General features: G+C 42.8%; 1 protein-coding gene across 1 annotated transcript in view; it reads right to left on the bottom strand.

The window, feature by feature from the left end:
* Window positions 1-16892, bottom strand: part of ATP2C1 (ATPase secretory pathway Ca2+ transporting 1) — a 115553-nt gene that overhangs the window by 75648 nt on the left and 23013 nt on the right. The window lies entirely within an intron of this gene.

Below are 16892 nucleotides of genomic sequence, written 5' to 3' on the forward strand. Positions count from 1 at the left end.
GATGGTTGGGAGGGATGGATATTACTCTGACAGAAGGAAACCTATTAAAAGCTCCCATGCTTGTCATCAGAAGACTTTTATTACAAAATATTTCTCCTATACAATGAACACTGTAGCAGGAAAAAAAATCAAAACAGCTGAAAAACTATGGGCTAAAAATCATAGAAAATCAATATGGCTAACTAAAACAGTAAATTGTGCAATGGGCGTAAAAGGGGAAACATTTAAAGTAATAAAACAAGAAAGTAGTGACATAGCATTAAAGGGAACCTATCATTAGAATCCCTTTTTTTCTAACTAGCATGTAAGAATAGCCTTAAGAAAGGCTATTCTTCTGCTATCTTTAGATGTCTTCTCCACGCCGCCGTTCGGTAGATATTCCGTTTTCCGTCTTTATGCAAATGAGTTCTCTTGCAGCACTGGGGGCGGGCCCCAGTGCTCAAACAGCGCTGCGTGAGATCTCTCCAGTGCTGCTTCCATCTTCTTCAGGAACCGGCCTCTACGTGTCGTCTTCCGGCCTTCAGAAGAAATGTTACTGTCAGAAAACCCTGATATTGGCTTATCTTTGCAAGAACAAAAGGATTGGATAGTTGAAATGGAACCATCATATACCATCGGGTTGGGGGGAGGCTTAGTCAGGACACCTGAATACATATTAGATGGTCAGCCAGGCCCTTAGAAATCAGTGGGTTCAGGTGATACAAACCTAATGTATATGGGCTGCTTTATTTTTTTTTAAGTAACACAGTAGGGAACTAGACTATGCAGTGTTCTGATCATTATTGTATTGGCAAAACCTAATAGGTGTACAAAGATGGTAGCCCTAAATGTCTTCATTTGGCCAGGAGCTGGCATTGCAACTCCATTGTTGGGAAGGAGATGATGGATTACTTACACAGTGTGACAGACTTGCAATTGCTATTGACCACAGAATCTAAGGGGTTACATGTCTGGGATTGGAGTTATCTCTGATCTCTGGTACTGCATCAGGTTGTCAATGGAAGAAACCCACTACTGATGGCACCAGTTCATCTCCTGAATTGGTGTCATCACTCTGCTATATTGTGAAATAAGGGATTAAAAGAATAACTTATCTGTCAGATATTGTTTACCGTCTGATAAAATTCAAATGTTGAAAATGTGCCTTTAAAGGGGTTATCCAGGGAGCCAAAATTCCTGCAATTGTATTTACTAAAGTAGAAAGTGAAACATATGATAATACATTCCTCATTGAAATCGCAACACTAAGAAGAAGGGCTGTGGAGTTGGTAGGCCAAACCACTAACTATGACTCCGACTCCTCTATTTTTCCACATCGCAATTCCTTCATGGCTTCCATTTCCATCCTTTCAACTTTCACTCTCTGATTAGGGCCTAATCGATTTAGTGACTCACACAGTGAATCAGCCACGGAAACCACGACAAGATCAAGTAGGTGCAGGGTTGGGATAGTAATGACAGACTGGAATGACAGCAAGAGGTGCGTGGAGGTGAATTCCTACGCAGATGTATCATCTGATTGGAAGAATGGCGCGTAGTTATCAATTCTGTAAATTGATAAGTTAATTGATAATTAAAAGTGTAAATGGTTATCAAAACAAGTCATCAGAAGGAATTTACATGACATTGGGCTACAACCCTGTTGTCCAGTTCCTTTACCTTTCAAAGGTTATCATGGTGCACAGGAAGATGGCAATGGTCACTGAAATGAAGGTTTATTCACTTCAGTAATAAGTCCTACTTTTGTCTCAGACTCAATGATAGCCAGAAATTGATATTGAGATGCATGGGAACTGCCGTGAAGAAGCCTTTACAAGAGAACATCACACTGGTCCACTGGTGTGAAATGGCATAATGTACTGTAGCCAGACCCCGTAGTCTTCATTATATCTAGACAAGTACCAGAACAGCTCAGCATTTCAGTGATTCCGTTGTGGAACCAGTGGTATGTCCATTTCTCCAAAGTTTCCCAGGAGCTGTTTATCAAGGACATTGCCAGGCCACATGTTACTTGTGCTACTTTGAGCAGCCTGCACTGCATACATGTGCTACCTTGGCCTGCAGCATCTCCAGAGTTGTCTCTCATTGGCCACACCTGGGATGTCTTTGGTCGGTAATTATAAAGGGAGGGACCAGCAGCCAGTCTTGATAATTTGCAGACCCCCGAGTATAATGATCAGAGGCCCTAGAAAGGTAAAGGAACATAAAAAACGTGTTACTTACTTTTCCAGGCTTCGGGCTTAGTTGTGTGATGTCTCTGACGTCACATGACCCGGCCACTATGCAGGGGCATAATACTGTGTGCAGGGGCCACTATGCAGGGGCATAATACTGTGTGCAGGGGCCACTATGCAGGGGCATAATACTGTGTGCAGGGGCCACTATGCAGGGGCATAATACTGTGTTCAGGGGCCACTATGGGGCATAATACTGTGTGCAGGGGCCACTATGGGGCATAATACTGTGTGCAGGTGCCACTATGGGGCATAATACTGTGTGCAGGGGCCACTATGGGGCATAATACTGTGTGCAGGGGCCACTATGGGGCATAATACTGTGTGAAGGGGCCACTATGGGGCATAATACTGTATGCAGGGGCCACTATGGGGCATAATACTTTATGCAGGGGCCACTATGGGGCATAATACTGTGTGCAGGTGCCACTATGGGGCATAATACTGTGTGCAGGGTCCACTATGGGGCATAATACTGTGTGCAGGGGCCACTATGGGGCATAATACTGTGTGCAGGGGCCACTATGGGGCATAATACTGTGTGCAGGGGCCACTATGGGGCATAATACTGTGTGCAGGGGCCACTATGGGGCATAATACTGTGTGAAGGGGCCACTATGGGGCATAATACTGTGTGCAGGGGTCACTATGGGGCATAATACTGTGTGCAGGTGACACTATGGGGCATAATACTGTGTGCAGGTGCCACTATGGGGCATAATACTGTGTGCAGGGGCCACTATGGGGCATAATTCTGTGTGCAGGGGCCACTATGGGGCATAATACTGTGTGAAAGGGCCACTATGGGGCATAATACTGTGTGCAGGGGCCACTATGGGGCATAATACTATGTGCAGGGGCCACTATGGGGCATAATACTGTGTGCAGGGGCCACTATGGGGCATAATACTATGTGCAGGGGCCACTATGGGGTATAATACTGTGTGCAGGGGCCACTATGGGGCATAATACTGTGTGCAGGTGCCACTATGGGGCATAATACTGTATACAGGAGCCACTATGGGGCATAATACTGTATGCAGGGGCCACTATGGGGCATAATACTATGTGCAGGGGCCACTATGGGGCATAATACTGTATGCAGGGGCCACTATGTGGCATAATACTGTGTGCAGGAATATGGGGGAGGGTTTGAGGTCTTCAGTGTTGGTCAGGAAGGGGGGGGCCATGTCCAAAGTTCGTCACAGGGCCCCGCCATTCCTAGTTACGCCACTGAGCAGGGAGTATGCCATGCAGTCACAATCTGAATTTGCATGTATTTTACTGAGAGTTGCTGTAGCTTTTTACATTTAGTGTTTCTTTCTTCTTATGGGAAACAGAAGAAATAGCACAAATGAGATTTCAGAACATTCACAAAACCCAGCAGGCAAAATCCTCCTTTTACAGGTTGTGACTTTTTTTCCGTATCACATGGCACTCTCAATTTCTAATATAAAACACTGATGTCATAAGTAAGTCGTTACTTTCATTGCCATAGCAACTTGGCATCATAGAGTGAACTGGCTACACCTACATACAGCATCTCCAAAAGTCTTCACACAAAGCTCCCTGGAAACTATTGAAACAGAGTGATCATTAAAGGGTTGTAAACAATTGTAATACTACTTTCTAATATCCATTGCCAAGACTATCCCTGAGGCTGCGGATGTAGCGGTGACTCTGTGTACTACTCGTGTGTTTGTAGAGATGACGCAGAATCATCCCGTAATGAATACATTTCACCACCTTCAATTTACTATTATGGTGGCCACTATTAGACATTATACTGTATGAAGGCTACAATGGGACTTTATACTGTGTGGAGGAGCAACTATGGGACATTATACAGCGTGGGCGGTCAACATGGAACATTATACAGCGTGAGGGCCACTATGGAATAATATACTGTATGAAGGGCCGCTATGTGACATTATACTGTGTGGGGGCCAATATGGGACAATATTCTGACACAGGGATTTTTGGCATGAATGGGGGAGCCGCTATTTCTGAACGGCCTGAGGGCCATGACACCTTTATTCCACTCTGGTAGTATGTAATGAATGCAGTTTACAACTCCTTAAACATCACAAGTATGGTGGCCATACAGTGGCTTAACTAGGAATGGCGGGGCCCCGTGGTGAACCTTTGACATGGGGCCCCCCTCCAAAGACCCCGACTGACCACCCCTTTTCCCCGCATTCCTGCAGACACTATTATGCCCCATAGTGGCCCCTGTACACAGTATTATACCCTATAGTGGCCCCTGTACATAGTATTATACCCTATAGTGGCCCCTGTACACAGTATTATGCCCTATAGTGGCCCCTGTATATAGTATTAAACCCTATAGTGGCTCCTGTATACAGTATGATACCCTATAGTGGTCCCTGCACAAAGTATTATACTCTATAGTGGCCCTTGTACACAGTATTATACCCTATAGTGGCTCCTGTATACAGTATTAAACCCTATAGTGGCTCCTGTATACAGTATTATACCCTATAGTGGCCCCTGCACAAAGTATTATACCCTATAGTGGCTCCTGTATACAGTATTAAACCCTATAGTGGCTCCTGTATACAGTATTATACCCTATAGTGGCCCCTGAACAAAGTATTATGCCCCATAGTGGCCCCTGTACACAGTATTATACCCTATGGTGGCCCCTGCACACATTATTATGTACTCTAATAACCCCTTCATCCCCAGGCAGCTGCCAGCACAGTACTGTGTACTGACAGCCTGTCCTGCACACATGGGTTAAACTCACCAGTCTGTACTCACTCAGCTCTGCTCACTCCATCCCCGGCTCTATCTTCTTCCAGCACAATGTCTCCGCCCCTCCCCCACTGTCAGGACACACATTGAGACTCTCTACCGCCCGGAACCGACACCTCAGGTGGCCTCGGGCCTCAAAAAGTAAAATTTATTGTTTATTTTTTTGGCATATTAACTAGTGAGGGGGCCCAGGCCCCCTAAGGTGTCGGGCCCTGTGGCAGCTGCTACCACTGCTACCGTGGTAGTTACGCCACTGGGGCCATAATATTATATTTGGGGGCACTGTGGCAGCCATTCTATTACATGTGGGGGCACTGAGGGGGCCATTACATAATTGTCAATGAAGGCTCCAAGAGAAGTTGTATTTTATTAATATATGTAAGTTGTTCCTACTTTGGAGATATCTAGTTGGAACATTTTCTCACTAGCCTGGAAACTGCAGGTTGAGCTTGAAGAAATGCCCACAAAAAGTATATTAAATGAAGTCATGTGACTTCTGTGGACAACTGTGGACCAGAAAAGAGTGGATAACTAACAAATATACCCAACCGTAAGAGGATTAGCTTCACTACAATTGAAATCACGTGCCTTTCTAACAGGCCAGAGAAAAAAAAATAAAATTAATGTGTGCTCTGCTGGAAATAGATGTGCCACAATAATAAAGAAGCAGGGGCATGGAGAGTGCACCTACAGTTGGAGTGAGCTTTAGAAGTTCCTTACAGAAACCGGCGTCAGTAATCTTAAATGTGCCAGCCACCTTTGTGTTTTTTAATGCCACATAATCCACTTTTGATGTCATTGGGTTTTTCATGGCAGAATCCAACTGAAGAAAGATCATGTTGCTTCTTCTTTCCTCAGCTAGAGGGAAAAAACTGCTACTGACTCCCATTGAAATGAATGGGAGGTGTTTTTGAGCTGGATTCTGCCTCCAAACCAGCCTGCAAAAAAGTCAGCTATTTTCCATCAAACTCAGCAACCTATAGTACTGCATTACTGCTGCCTGTCTATGCCACTTTGCCACAATTATTAGAAAACTTAGCGAATTCACCACACCCAGATTGAACATAATAAAAGTGTTTTTGGCGGTGGTTTTTATTTTCTAGCAGTTCTCACATGTGTTTTTGAAGTTCTTTTAAAATAAATTTCGAGAAAAAGCACCATACCCAAACCACCATGAACAATGGTTGAAAATGCTTTGTGTGACTTCAAACTAATGCCTCTCTACAAAATATTACAGGCACTATCTGATGTAACACCTTTAGGCACTATTCAACCTGGAATGGTAACGTCATACAGAGTAGCAGAAAGAGACCCACTCCATCCTATTAATATTATAAATGTGAAAGTTTGTGAGTTTGGATGTTTGTGGCTTTGTGTGTTCGGATGTTTGTTCCTCAATCACGCAAAACCCGCTCGACCGATTTGGCTGAAATTTTCCACAAACATAGTTAATACACTCGATTGCGCAATAGGCTACTTTTTGTCACAATAGCGCACATATGTTTTTCCCAGGATCCCCACAAACCCCAAACTCTCATCACCATCTCTGCAATCTCACACACTTTGGACCATAGCAAGCCACAAAATTCATATTGCCCTCTGCAGCCTCGCCCCTAACCCCACACAATCACATATACATACACTTTACCACTTTGCCCCTCACTTTAACGATACTCTAGGAGGCTCTCTTTAACGCTCCGGAGCAGCCATGTTTGCCAACCCCCACCGCTCTGACAATCCGCGACACCGCCCACCCATGTCAATACCCCTAGGCGGTCTAATAAATGCAAAAAAAAAAGTTTAAAAAAAGTAAAAAAAAATATTAAAAACAACAAAAAAAAGGATTAAAAATTCAAATCACCCCCCTTTCCCTAGAACACATATAAAAGTAGTTAAAAACTGTGAAACACATACATGTTAGGTATCCCCGCGTCCAAAATCGCCCACTCTACAAAGCTATACAAATATTTTTCCTGTTCGGTAAACGCTGTAGCGGGAAAAATGGTCAAAAGTGCCAAACCGCCGTTTTTTCACTGTTTTGATTCTGATAAAAATTTGAATAAAAAGTGATCAAAGCAATAACATTTCCTGAAAATGGTAGAACTACAAAGTACACCCAGTCCCGCAAAAAAAGACGCCATATACATCCCCGTACATGCACGTATAAAAAAGTTACGGCTGTCGGAATATGGCGACTTTTCAAAAAAAAAATTTTTTAACAGTTTTGGATTTGTTTTTAAGGGGTCAAAATGTAACTAAAACCATATAAATTTGGTATCGCCGGAATCATAACGAAACACAGAATACAGGGGACATGTCATTTTGGTTGCACAGTGAACGCCGTACAACCAAAGCCCGTAAGAAAGTCGCAGAAATGCATTTTTTCTTGAAATCCACCCCATTTTGAATTTTTTCCCTGCTTCCCAGTACATTATATAGAATAAATAATGGCGGCATCATGAAGAAAAATTTGTCCCGCAAAATTAACACCTCATATGGCTCTGAGAGCCGAGAAATAAAAAAGTTATGGGGTTTAGAAGGAGGGGAGTCAAAAACGAAAATCAAAAAATGCCATCGACGGGAAAGAGTTAACTTCAAATACCTCTGTCCCAAAGTCACTATGTAAAGTTTCTCACAACACCGTATAGCAGCTCAAATACAAATTAACTTCAACACAAAAGTCTCACGTATTCTCTGAATTACAGAAAAAACAAGATACAAACTTACATTTCATATCCCATACCTTATACACAGTACGAAAACCTTACCCACGCCTGTATATACCCACTTCTACAATCACCGCAGACGAAGTCGCGGGTACCAGCTAGTCATACTTAAGCTTTACTACATATACAGTGGTTTGCAGAAGTATTCATACCCTTTGAACTTTTTCACATTTTGTCACCTTACAACCACAAACCTAAACATATTTGAGCTTTTAAGTGATAGTCCAACACAAAGTACCAGATAATTGTGAAGTGGAAGGAAAATGATCCATGGTTTTCAAAATTTTAATCAAAAATCTAAGAAGTGTGACATGTGAAAGTATTCAGCCCCCCTATATCAACACTTTGTAGAGCCACCTTTCACTGCAATTACAGCTGCAAGTCTTTTTGGGTATGTATCTACCAGCTTTGTGCTTCTACAGACTGAGATTTTTGCCCATTCTTCTTTGCAAAATAGCTCAAGCTCAGCCAGGTTGAATGGAGAGCGCCTGTGAGCAGCACTTTTCATGTCTTACCACAGTTGGTCAATGGGCATTAGGTCTGGACTGTGACTGGGCCATTCTTACATATGACTATTCTTTGACCTAAACCATTCTACAGTAGCCCTGGCTGTATGTTTATGGTCATTGTCTTGCTGGAAGGTGAATCTCCTTCCCAGTCTCAAGTCTTGCCCTGTATTTAGCTCCATCCATCTTCCCATCAACTCTGACCAGCTTCCCTGTATCTGTTGAAGAAAATCATTCCCACAGCACGATGCTGCCACCACCATGTTTCACAGTGGGGATGGTGTGTTCAGGGGGGAGCAGGGTTACTTTTTCTACCACACATAGCGCTTTACATTTAGGCCAAAAAGTTAAACTTTGGTCTCATCTGACCACAGCACCTTCTTCTACATGTTTGCTGTGTCTCCTATAAGTCTTGTGGCAAACAGCAATTCTTATGTCATTCTTTCAACAATAGTTTTCTTCTTGCCACTCTTCCATAAAGGATAGACTTCGTGGACTGTACGACTTACATAGTTACATATAGTAGATGAAAACATCAAGTCCAACCTATAACCATACAATCTCCTACAGTGTTGATCTAGAGGAAGGCAAAAAAAACCATGAGGCTTATGCCAAATGCCCCATTTCATGGGAAAAAATTCCTTCCCGACTCCAATCTGGCAGTCAGTATAAAAACCCTGGATCAACGTGTCCTTAAAATCTAGAGTCCATAACCCATAATATTCTTCTGTTCAAGAAAGGCATCCAGGCCCTCTTTGAACTTGTTCAATGAAAGCACCATCACCACTTCCTGGGGCAGAGACTTCCAGAGCCTCGCTGTTCTTACTGTAAAGAATCCCCTTCTATGTTGCTGGTGAAACTTCTCTCCTCCAGACGTAGAGGATGTCGCCTTGTCACTGTCACTGGCCTAGGAGTAAAAAGATCATTAGAAGGTTCTTTGTGTTGTCCCTTATAGTTGTCCTGTGGACAGATTCTCACACCTGAGCTATGGATTTCTGCTGCTCCTCTGGAGTGAACATGAGCCTCTTGGCTGCTTCTCTGACCAGTGCTTTCCTTGTTTGATCTATTAGTTTAGGTGGACAGCCATGTAGATTTGCAGCTATAGAATACTTCTTTCATTTTTGGATGATGGATTGAACAATACTCTTTGTGATGCTCAAAGCTTGTAGTATGTAAACCTGCTTTAAACTTCTATACATCTGTAACATCTCTGCCTGTTCAGGTCACTGCGCCACCCTCTGCTCGCATGCGGCGGTGCAGGAGGCGTGTGAAGTTTAGTTCCTTGCTTAGAATTTTTGGTTGCACTGTGTGAACACAGCTCTAGTTCTTTAATTGAATTTGCACCACACCCGTCTTCTGCCCTTGTCTGCCTCTGTCCATGAAGTAGTTAAATTTAGTCTTGCTCTGTGATTGACAGCCTGTCTTCCTGTCAGGTCCAGGGCGGGTTCATCCTCCCCTATTTAGTCTTGTCTCACATTCACACTGGTGCTTCCTATTGCCTCGTGCATGCTGGCATTTTCTCTTGCTGTTATTTTACTTGTATTCTTTATCCTGACCTTGGCTTTTCCTATTGACTATTCTTTTGGACTTTGATTTGGCACTGCATTGCTCGACTGTTACCGATCCCTGGCTAGCTGACCTCCCTTTGTTGTTGTTTGTCTTGTCTGCGTTTTGTGTGTCACATATATAGGAAGGGATTGTCTCCAAGTTGCCGCCTATTACATAGGATAGGGCCTGGCAAGAGGAAGGGACAGTGGGGGGCTTCAGCTTAGGGCTCACTGTCTCTTGTGCCCCTTCCTCCAGGGTTCTCCAGCAGCTACTGGGGAATTGTCATCTAAGCAATTCCCTAACAACATCTTTATTTCTGACCTGTCTGGTAAGTTCCTTGGTCTTCATGATGCTGTTTGTTCACTTGTGTTCTGTAACAAACCACTGAGGCCTTCACAGAACAGGTGTATTTATACTGAGACTAAATTACATTCAGCTGGACTCTATTAACTAATTAAATGACTTCTGAAGGCAAATGTGCACACTGGATTTTATTTAGAGATATCAGAGTACAGGGGGCTCAATACTTTTACACGTCACACTTTTCAGATTTTTATTTGACTAAATTTTGAAAACCATGTATCATTTTCGTTTCACTTTACAATTATCTGCTACTTTGTGTTGGTCTGTCACTTAAAATCTCAATAAATTAAATTTAACTTTGTGGTTCAAAGGTGACACAATATGAAAAAGTTCAAGGGGTATGAATAGTTTTGCAAACCACTGCATTAACCCCAGCTAATGCTTAAGGTGTTTGTACTATATTCTAATCATATATTTGCATTAGTATATATTATTTATTCCATAAATCAAACCAGGGTCGGATATACCCTAATACCGTATATACTCGAGTATAAGTCGAGGCCCCTAATTTTACTACAAAAAAAAACGGGAAAACTTATTGACTCGAGTAGAAGCCTAGGAGGGAAAATGCAGCAGCTACTGGAAAATTTCAAAAATTAAAATGGTCGGAGTTTTTGGGTGCAGTAGTTGCCGGGGGCTGGGAAAGGGGAGGGGGTGTTTTGGTTGTCTGTCTGCCCCATTCCCTGAGCTTGAGGACTGTTTTTCTTCCCCCACTTGGAATTCAGCCTGGCTGAATATAGGGTGTCTGCTGTGCTCCTATTAACCCCTCCCGACGGAACAGGAGCACTGCCGATACCCTATATTCAGTAGACTGGGCATTTTCAGACACAAGGATACCTAATGTGTATGTGTTTCGCAGTAATTTTCTACTTTTGTATCTATTCTAGGGAAAGGAGTGATTTACAACTTTTATTTTTTATTTTTTTTTTAATCTTTTTTTTTCTTTTCTGCACAATTTTATGGGAGATTCTATACATTGATATTGTGGCTGGTCATAGACCTCCTACCCCCTCCTAAAAAAAAGAAAATTTTTTTTTTTTTTTTTTTCTTTTGCTGACTCGAGTATAAGCCGAGGGGGGCTTATTCAGCACAGAAACTGTGCTGAAAAATTCGGCTTATACTCGAGTATATACGGTACATTGACAACAATAACAGCATAAAAATCCCAGAAGCGCCAAAGAGAGGACCCCAATAGTACTGGGTCAATCAGATCTAATATATTTTTCTAAAGGTGACCCTCATAAGGAGCATTTTTACACCAAATGAATAATATATATACAATGTAGTATAGCCAGATAGAATTGCATTATTGCCGTTATAATCCTCTGCTCCTCTACAGTAGTTACTGATGATACAGTAAATTGGAGGAGAGATTAAAATGCTCAGCCATATGGCCAGAGATATCCAGGTCACATTATGGTCACAGATTGTTACCAATGTCCTCCATTTCCATGTACTAAATGAAGGCCATCATATCTATGACATGACTTTACTCTCAAATGAAGCTGAGTGCCCACTAATGAAATATACATAGCTCTGTGACATATCATAGAGATCTAGAAATGAAATTGCAATTTGTATCATAAGGCTCTAGAACTGGAGGTATGACTTGTTATGATGTGACCAGTGGCTTAACTACTGGGGTAGCAGGGGTAGCAGCTGCCACAGGGCCCTTGGACATTAGGGGCCCGGCGACAGCCGCTACCGCTGTGTTTTTTTTCTTAATAGGCCGTTACCAGCTGGAGTTACGCCAGCCGGTAACGGGCCCTATTTACTTACTGATCCTGGTAGGGGCCGGGATCGGTAAGTGACGTCACGGGCCCACAAACACTATTATTATACTCGGAGGTCTTTTCAGACCCCCAAGTATAATGGTTGGAGACCCGGGAGAGGTAAGAGAACATAAAAAACTGTGTTACTTACCTATCCGCGCTCCATACAGGCATCGTGCCTAATTGTGTGACGTTCCGGGTCATGTGACGTCTGGGGTCATATGACATCCCTGACGTCATTGAAGATGGCCGACACCACCGAGGACTGCAGCGGATCAGGGGATAGGTAAGTGACAGTGTTTTTTTATGTTTGTATCCCTCCTCGGTCTCTCGTATCCCCCCTCGATTATTATATTCTGGGGTCTGAAAAGAATATAATAATTGTTCATGGGTGTTCGTCATGGGGCACAATACTGTCTGCAGGGGCCACTATGGGACATAATACTGTGTGCAGGGCCACTAAGGGACATAATACTGTCTGCAGGGGCCACTATGGGACATAATACTGTGTGCAGGGCCACTAAGGGACATAATACTGTCTGCAGGGGCCACTATGGGACATAATACTGTGTGCAGGGCCACTAAGGGACATAATACTGTGTGCAGGGGCCACTATGGGGCATAATACTGTGTGCAGGGGCCACTATGGGGCATAATACTGTGTGCAGGGGCCACTATGGGGGATAATAGAGCGCACAGGAATGCGGGGGGGGGGGGGGTCGGTCGGTCGGTCGAGGTCTTCGGTGTTGGTCAGGAAGGGGGGAGGTCAATTCACTACGGGGCCCTCCCATTCCTAGTTACATCACTGGATGTGACTCTAGAACTATAGGTATGATTTGTAGGATATTGCTGTAGAACTGGAGGTATTGTATGTCTCTAGAACTGGAGGTATGATTAGTATGATAAAACTTTAGAATTAGAGGTATGATTTGCCTGAGAAGGCTTTAGAACTGGAGGTAAGATTTGTATGATAGAAATGTAGAACTGGAGGTATAAATAATTCTGCACCTCCCTATATTTTCTCCGTCATACACTCACCGGCCACTTTATTAGGTACACCATGCTAGTAACGGGTTGGACCCCCTTTTGCCTTCAGAACTGCCTCAATTCTTCGTGGCATAGATTCAACAAGGTGCTGGAAGCATTCCTCAGAGATGTTGGTCCATATTGACATGATGGCATCACACAGTTGCCGCAGATTTGTCGGCTGCACATCCATGATGCGAATCTCCCGTTCCACCACATCCCAAAGATGCTCTATTGGATTGAGATCTGGTGACTGTGGAGGCCATTGGAGTACAGTGAACTCATTGTCATGTTCAAGAAACCAGTCTGAGATGATTCCAGCTTTATGACATGGCGCATTATCCTGCTGAAAGTAGCCATCAGATGTTGGGTACATTGTGGTCATAAAGGGATGGACATGGTCAGCAACAATACTCAGGTAGGCTTTGGCGTTGCAACGATGCTCAATTGGTACCAAGGGGCCCTAAGAGTGCCAAGAAAATATTCGCCACACCATGACACCACCACCACCAGCCTGAACCGTTGATACAAGGCAGGATGGATCCATGCTTTCATGTTGTTGACGCCAAATTCTGACCCTACCATCCGAATGTCGCAGCAGAAATTGAGACTCATCAGACCAGGCAACGTTTTTCCAATCTTCAATTGTCCAATTTCGATGAGCTTGTGCAAATTGTAGCCTCAGTTTCCTGTTCTTAGCTGAAAGGAGTGGCACCTGGTGTGGTCTTCTGCTGCTGTAGCCCATCTGCCTCAAAGTTCGATGTACTGTGCATTCAGAGATGCTCTTCTGGCTACCTTGGTTGTAACGGGTGGCTATTTGAGTCACTGTTGCCTTTCTATCAGCTCGAACCAGTCTGGCCATTCTCCTCTGACCTCTGGCATCAACAACGCATTTCCGCCCACAGAACTGCCGCTCACTGGATGTTTTTTCTTTTTCGGACCATTCTCTGTAAACCCTAGAGATGGTTGTGCGTGAAAATCCCAGTAGATCAGCAGTTTCTGAAATACTCAGACCAGCCCTTCTGGCACCAACAACCATGCCACGTTCAAAGGCACTCAAATCACCTTTCTTCCCCATACTGATGCTCGGTTTGAACTGCAGGAGATTGTCTTGACCATGTCTACATGCCTAAATGCACTGAGTTGCCGCCATGTGATTGGCTGATTAGAAATTAAGTGTTAACGAGCAGTTGGACAGGTGTACCTAATAAAGTGGGCGGTGAGTGTATTTGTTTTTCATCCAACCCCTGCTCTCCGTTCAGCCAATGACCTGAGACTAACATCCTCCCAATCCCATATCCAAGACTTCTCACGAGTTCATGACTTCTCTGGAAAGCTGTAGTTTGGACAATCAGATTAACTCACAACTTCTACAGCTTGAAGAGTATCCCAAAGACACATCTCTTCAGGCAACTCTAATAATAATCCTTCTGCAGTTATGCTCATTAAAGCTAACCCTTCTCACGACCCCATTATTCTACAGGACATGATTCCTTATCAGACTGTAACCTTGTATGTCCAGGTACCTTGTATCTGTTCAGAATAGGACACTAGTGACAGCTCATACAGCTTTATTTATTTGTGTATTTAAAATAACCTTTATTAAAAATATCTGGTCCCGTGTATAAGCAATGACATCTCCTATGTCACTCCCTCCTACATCTTGTGTCACCCCCTCTACCACATAGATTGTAAGCTCTTTTGAGCAAGGCCTTTAGTCCTATTGTGTGAACTGATTTATTGCTCAGTAATGTCTCATTTTGTCTGTACTTAAACCCTATGGTTTGTAAAGTGCTGTGGAATATGTTGGCGATATATGAATAAAATGTATTATTATTACTGGTCATACAAATGAGATGAACAGTGGCCAACCAATCAATTTTACTGAGAACAGATACCCATCTAAGGTGTATGGGGAGTCCCAACTCTTCTTTGATGTCAGATGTCTGGGGAATGAAGAATCGGATCCTTACATTACACGATTCCTGAACCTTTCTGCTGATAAGAGGAACCTTGTTGACAACTGACGCATGCTGAGCTGAACCCAGTGTACATGTGTATGGGGAAATTGAAAGGCGAAGGAGTGTTTGCCAGTGGCTATTTTTGGTGTATGGCCTTAACCTTGTAATCAGGTCCATGAGGTTTCCATCAAGTCTCTAAAATCACAGTTACCGAATATGATTGAGCAAGTAATCCACAAGAATAAGAACATACTGCCACCTACTGGTATAACATAATACTGCATATACACAACTTTTTTACATTTATATGAGTGCTGAAATGTATGGTTAATGTAGACCACACTGTACTGCTAAGCTTGTTGAATTAACCCCTCTGGCACTGTAGATGGATTTGATAGCAGATTACACTTACTACAGTAGCTCACTGCCATTACCCTGAATGTAATGCCATATGGACAACATTATTATACTTAGGCCTCGGGCAGGTGTCTCTGTATGATGCTGTATATCAGAGGTATTATCCCACAAAGCAGCACTACTAGGAAAGAATAACTCTACAATATAAAGAATGCCACAGCGGATGGTGAATAGTAGATATGTAAGCTGTGCGGAGTACATTGGAAACACCAAATTCCCTACTATGAGGGGGGTCACTCTGTTGGGCAGTTCTGGTTTATTTTCCCTCATAAGCTCTAAATGTGGTTTGTACCCCAATATGCGCAGCTTATACATTCCCTTCCTGCCGCAGCCAGTTGTGTTCTAATGATTTGGTAAATTTTGAGGTCTTTGTCTTCACATTGTACAGGCTATAATTATAAAAAAAAATTCTGGTGATGTGGACACACGAGGGCTTTTTGTTTGCGGTATGAGATGTATTTTGTAATAACATTCTTGGGTGTTTATAACTTACTGACTAATTTTTATTAACTCTTTCTTGGTGTATTAAACAAAAATTCCTATCAATTCTGGCATTGTGTTTTACCTTTAAAAAAAATTTCTGCATGGCGTATAGCATAAGTAACATGTGACCTTTATTCTGCGTGTCGGTACGATTACGCCGATACTTCATTTATATTGTTTTTTTTTTACGTGTTACTAGTTTTGCAGAACAAAAATCCATTTGGAGACATAAATTAATTATTTTTGCATCACCATCTTCTGAGAGGCTTAACATTTTTAATTTTCGGTTTAAAGAATTGGTTGATGGCTTATTTTTTGCGGGACAACCTGTGCTTTGTATTGGTACTGTTTTGGGGTACATGTGACTTTTTGATCACATTTTATAGCATATTTTGTAAGGTGAGATGGCGAAAAATCATTACTTTCGAATGTTTTTTTTCTGGGGTTTTTTCCGCCATTCACCATGTAGGTTAAATATAGTTTCATTTTTATTGTACAGGTTGTTATGGATGCGTCAATACCAAATATGTATTATTTTTATTAATACATATTTTTAATATATATAATTCATTTTATCTAAGAGAAGGTAATTTGGGGGGTTTTATAACTATATAATTTTTTTTACACACTATTTTTTTTAACATTTTTCATTTGTCCTATAATTGATACTAGAACCAGCAATCAGAAAGGATCGCTAGTTCTATACTATAGACTTGCAATACAGTGTATTGCAGTCTATGGAGGAAGCCAGCCGATACAGACGCATCGGCTAGCTTCCTTATTTCCCGGCAGGATCAACCAGGTATTGGGGGTCCTTGCAGACTGGGGTCACTGGTCAGACCTGAGGCTGCCGAAAATACTTATGGGCACCTCCCGATCTCGCCGCGGGGGGTGCCCAGGGGGGATTTTAAACATCGTGAACCCTTTGGATGTGGCAGTGATGTTTCCCCACCGGCATCCAAGGGGTTAAAACCTCCAATTGGAGATCAGCTAGGACCAGAGTATATAGAGCAGGGTGCTAGCCATCAGATATAGCTAACACCTGCTCCCGATGCCACCCGCAGGATCATCTACCTGC

The sequence above is a fragment of the Leptodactylus fuscus genome, chromosome 4 (genome assembly GCF_031893055.1).
Source record: "Leptodactylus fuscus isolate aLepFus1 chromosome 4, aLepFus1.hap2, whole genome shotgun sequence".
Classification (NCBI taxonomy): Eukaryota; Metazoa; Chordata; class Amphibia; order Anura; family Leptodactylidae; genus Leptodactylus; species Leptodactylus fuscus.